This window comes from Periplaneta americana, chromosome 7 (assembly GCF_040183065.1).
Source record: "Periplaneta americana isolate PAMFEO1 chromosome 7, P.americana_PAMFEO1_priV1, whole genome shotgun sequence".
In the NCBI taxonomy this organism is placed as follows: Eukaryota; Metazoa; Arthropoda; class Insecta; order Blattodea; family Blattidae; genus Periplaneta; species Periplaneta americana.
The window spans coordinates 70073634-70079316 of NC_091123.1; the positions used below are offsets into that span (position 1 = coordinate 70073634).

Below are 5683 nucleotides of genomic sequence, written 5' to 3' on the forward strand. Positions count from 1 at the left end.
AGTGAAATGTTTTTGAAGTGTTAGTGAAATCAGGATAGTGTCAGTGAAATGTTTCATAGTTCCAGTGCAGTGAGTGAATTGATAGCGAAATGAGTGTAATGCTGAAAGGTACTTATGCAAGTATGAACATAAATCATATATACTCGTGGGTTTAAGTTCGAACTTAGGTTTAAGCTACAAATTAGATTTACTTTAATTAATTATGTTATATTAAGTGATTGTGCTTCATTTAATTTAGGATACTCCTTGTTAATATTATTATATATTGCTATTAATATTTATATTATTAATATTACGAATTGTAATTTATTATTAATGTTATTATTGCGTAATCAGTTACCACTGCCGCTTTTGTCTGTACTGAGTGCGTTTTGGGTTTAATATTAAGGAATTGGAGGACATAGACCTATCCTTTGTTTCGTTCTACTTTGATTTAACTTAACACATAAAATTTTAGTCCCAAAGTTGTATGCTTAAGAAATTACATGCTCAAGATATTTCAAATTATAAATGTGAGTGTTTCATTAAACTTAGCTGCACTTAAATCACACCAGGTTTTCAGAAGGATTTAACACTAATGTTCTTTACTCTTACGAGAGGAACACTAGTAGGGATAGAAATCTGAAGAAAAATAAAATTATGAAAAAAATAATAATTCGATCGCATCTCTTTAAGGGTATCAAAGACTACACTCTCTCCACATTAACAACTAAACAAATTATTGAAGCGTTCCCGCATTTGTTTAATATTACAAATACTCGAATTTTAACTTTGCTATATTCTGTAGTTGTAGTTGGAGATACAGTGACCGGAACTGCAAAAAGTTTCAACATTTAACGCGCGGTTGTACTTCTAACGATTCAAATTTGGATATAGTTTCGTATGTTAGGTGAAATCAACCTTGAATTAAGAGAAAGGTAACGTACGTCCTTTTATGTATATGTATATGTGTATGTGTATAAAGGACATATATACAGGGTGTATCTGTATATGTGTCCATAAATGTGGGGGCATATTCCTGACACCAAACCATAACAAAAAGTTCATATGAACCTGGGTCCGCAAACCCTTCGTTAGGAAGTTATGGGTTTATTGGTAATTGTGTGATACATTTAACAACACACATTTACAAAAATTGCTCAAAGTGACTTCCTCCTGCTTCGATGCATACCCTGAGGTTGAGTTCCATGCTTTGCCGTACTCTGTACAAATGTCCTAGGGTGTTACGGATTTGATCAAATCCATTTTGGATACGTTCCCTCAGAACATCGATATTAGGTACAGGTGTTGAATACACCAAGGATTTTAAATGTCCCCAGAGATAAAAATCCATTTGATTTAAATCTGGCGATTCAGCAGGTCATGCAAAAGGCAATCAGACAAAACAAAACAAAACAAATTTCATGACCAACTGCAATGAAGAAAGTGGGAAAAATGCAAGTTTGAGGTGAATTATATAATTAGGGGTCACTACAGGAAATTCCTTTCATAACTCCCTAACGAAGGGTTTGCGGACCCATGTTTGTATTTTATTTTAGTAGGTTATTTTACGACGCTTTATCAACAGCTTAGGTTATTTAGCGTCTGAATGAGATGAAGGTGATAATGCTGGTGAAATGAGTCCTGGGTCCAACACCGAAAGTTACCCAGCATTTGCTCATATTGGGTTGAGGGAAGACCCCGGAACAAACCTCAAGCAGGTAACTTGCCCCGACCTGGAATCGAACCCGGGCCACCTGGTTTCGCGGTTAGACGCGCTGACCGTTACTCCACAGGTGTGGACAGGACCCATGTTCATATGAACGTTTTGTTATGCTTGGTGTCAGGAATACGCCCCCACATTTATGGACATATATAGATACACCCTGTATATATACTCCTTCTGTTCCAAAATATGGTATAGAAATATGTCATTTATTCCGTTCCGAAATATGGTATACATTTGTTAAAGTTCTCAGTAAATAATAATGTAACTTCAATGCATCTTCTAGATACTTATTTACTGTATATGATAAATTAACATAAGAAAACTAATAAATAAAATACATTTCATTCCATGTGATGTCAAATTAATAAAACAAAAAAAACAAGCATTGTTTTGAGAGAGGCAAATTAACATAAAAACTGCAATAAATTACAACCCGTTTCTATAAGACTGTTGTGTCTTAGATGTTCTATTCAAAATTGAATGGGTTGGTGTTACATTTTCTGCAACAGGAACACCACAGCAGGTGACCATTTGATTTCTGTTCATAATGAACTATTTAAATATTATAGTTTACTGCACTACAGAAGACTAAAAACATTTACAACTGCACTGTCTGACAGTCCCTTCAATACTAAACAGAATACCACACAGCGAAATTTCGTGCGCGCATGCGCAATAATCAAACTTGTTTTCTTTGTTACTATATTGAAACGGAGTGTGTGTGTGTGTGTCTATATATATATATATATATATATATATATATATATATATATATATATATATATAGGCGAGACCTCATATATAATGAATATATGATGTATTAACTGTTAGCAGTTGTCACAAACTGAGGTTGAATATGGCCATAAAGTCATTTAAATATGCGCTCCTGCATGTATGACTTACACTGTCTAAAGTGCAGGTAGTAAGGCCGTAAAACATTACGAGAGGAGTTCGGCCGGCACCGTGGATCGTGTTCCGGCATAGCTCAGTTGGAAAGAGCACTCAGCGCGCAGAGCTGAGAGGTCCCGGGTTCGATTCCCGGTGCCGGAACGAATTTTTCTCGAATTAAATGATGATAATATACATTGGCTACTTCATAGTAGTCGTGTAATATTCAATGAGGTAGGTGAGACCTCATATATAATGAATATGTGATGTATATGTAGGCCTATATATATATATATATATATATATATACACGATCTGGGTGGCGCAGTTGGTAGAGTGCTGGTCTTCTGTGCCCGAGGTTGCTGGTTCGATCGCGGCGCAGGTCGATGGAATTTAAGTGTGGTTAAATGTAGATTTACTGGCATGTAAAAGAACACCTGCGGGACAAAATTCCGACACACCGGCGACGCTGATATAACCTCGTTAAATAAAACATGACCATAATTATATATATATATATAATGTATATATGCGTGCACTTTACAATAATAAAAACCAAATTTAACAAAAATCTGACTTAGTTGATATGTGCGACTATGATAATTTTACATAAAAGCGTATTTCTCTACAGACAATTAGGTTAATGTAACATACTAGGAATATGGAAAAACATTTCACGAATTAAACATTACAGTTCAACACGTAATTTCAAATACAAACAAGAAACAAAAGTAATATCAGCCCAAGGGAACATATCAGTAGAGAGTAGACAAAGAACTGGACTGCAATGACTGGGAATTTAAATTCGAATCTCGTCTATGGAGTCGTATTTGTGGTGGATAAAGGCCTGTGGGTTTATCTCGGCTTGTTCCATTTCCCTCCGTTATTCCACAGTCGCTTTCCAGTTCAATATTCTTATAATCATAATTCATTACAATAGCATTAACCAAAATGATATCTGCATTATGCACCTAGTATTACGACTGGTGTATAGATGCCATCAGTCTGAAAGGGATTAGTAGCTACGGTTTGGAGCGGGGTGGTGAAAGGGTACTCTAGCGGAACTAGATGTGAACTAAAGTCTACATGGCTGAATCGACAGATGGCACCCCTTAGCTAAGTCAGGATATCTACAAAGAAAGCAGCCATTTGGACTTAAAAATATTCCTAATTATAGGTGCATTCGAAGTTGCAGTTCTAGCCTTCGGGTCTCACATCTGTGCTAAGAAAAAAGAATGCCAGCCCATAGCATATTCACCATACTATGTTTTAAATTTATGACTATCTTCTTCGCACAAGGATGATATTGTTACCCATGATGCAAATGACAACATTAAAGTAGGCTACTGTAATTGTTTTATAATTTTAATTTGTACTCACTAGCTAGCTAGTTAAATAAAAATAAAAATAAATAAAATTATAGAAGAAGTAAAAGTATGTGAGAAAAAAAAAGCTAAGTTAAGTTTTATAATAAGATAGCAATCTTTGTGCGCTATATGGTAACCAAAATTGAAAATGATTAATAAAGATCCGTGTTGTGGATTAAACTTCGGAGTAGCTCAGTGATTAGAGCACGCAGTGCGTAGAACTGGAGGTCCCGGGTTCGATCCTCAGGGCCGGAGCGAATTTTTCTCAATTTAATAACAAATGGTAACCATAACAGATAATTCTGTATGACCAAAAAATTAATCTTTGCACAGAATTGAAAGGATAAAATTAATTGGCAGACATTAAATTTGGTCCATTCAAAATCGTCTATCGCGACAAATGATTGACAGCACAGAGTATTCGCTCTTTTGGGTGCAAACTATACATTTTAAATAGGTAGGATGTAATTTGTAATTTTAATAAATTTAAATTCAAATAACATCAGAATGTCCATGCAAAGTGGCCTGTATAATAATGCATGTTGTATAACGTTCATTCTTAGAAAATATTCATTAAGCAGACCATGATGTGTAATGTTCAGACTTACAAAAGACCCATAAGGTCAAATATCTATAATGTTAATTTTTAATTTTGGTTCACGGGAACATTTTCATTTAATACAACATAAAACAATTGACATTTTCTATCAGTCAAATAATAACTCTATTTGTGATGTCTGGCAATACAATTTCATTTCGAAATTCTTAAATGTGGCAGAAATAGTACCTACTTACAAAAGGTAATACCAACGACACATTATAATGATTTTTTTTAAATATTTTCGTTCCCACAATAAGAATAGAAATAAAAGATGCTGGCCTGTGAACAAAGAAAAGCCTGCAATGTTTGAAGTAGAAATCGCACTTGCAGTAAAATAGTGTCGTAAGTCGAAAATCATGGTTTGTAAAGATATGCTGTTTCCTTGTAAAATAATTCTGTAAAAATATTTTAATAAATAGGTACCAAAACCGTTGAGAATTTACTATTTTATTATCAGAGTCCACACCTGTGGAGTAACGGTTAGCGCGTCTGGCCGCGAAAGCAGGTGGCCCGGGTTCGATTCCCGGTCGGGGCAAGTTACCTGGTTGAGTTTTTTTCCGGGGCTTTCCCTCAACCCAACATGAGCTAATGCTGGGTAACTTTCGGTGTTGGACCCCGGACTCATTTCACCGGCATTATCACCTTCATCTCATTCAGACGCTAAATAACCTAGTTGTTGATAAAGCGTCGTAAAATAACCTACTAAAATAAAAAAATATTATTAGAATTTCATATCTTAAAATAGTAAAACAATGTTGGGAATAATTTATGAATTCAATATGTGATTTTCGACATATGACAGTATTTTTCTGGGGGCGCGAAATGTCAAAATTTGGATCATATCTCAATCTCTCAAGATGGGACTGAAAAACATCAGAACAATCCTGGTATTGAAGAGGAAGTGAAGAAAATCCTGATTAGTAGGGACCGTATTCTGTCACAAGTCGTATTTATTTATTCATTTATTTAAATTTAAATTTACAGAATAAAAAATATATAATTACAAACAAATAAGAGAAATAGAAATAAAATAATACAAACAATATAAAAAAGGAGATAGAGTAGTATTAACAAAATTTGAGACCGAATGAGCTGCGCTCGTGTTCGGTCGCAGTTCAG

The 5683-nt window shown here is 34.7% G+C and overlaps 1 non-coding gene across 1 annotated transcript; it reads left to right on the top strand.

Moving 5' to 3' along the window:
- Nucleotides 1–2682: 2682 nt before the first annotated feature.
- Nucleotides 2683–2758, top strand: TRNAC-GCA (transfer RNA cysteine (anticodon GCA)). Its single transcript has one exon. It is a non-coding gene; the product is annotated as a tRNA-Cys (tRNA).
- The last annotated feature ends 2925 nt before the right edge of the window (nucleotides 2759–5683 follow it).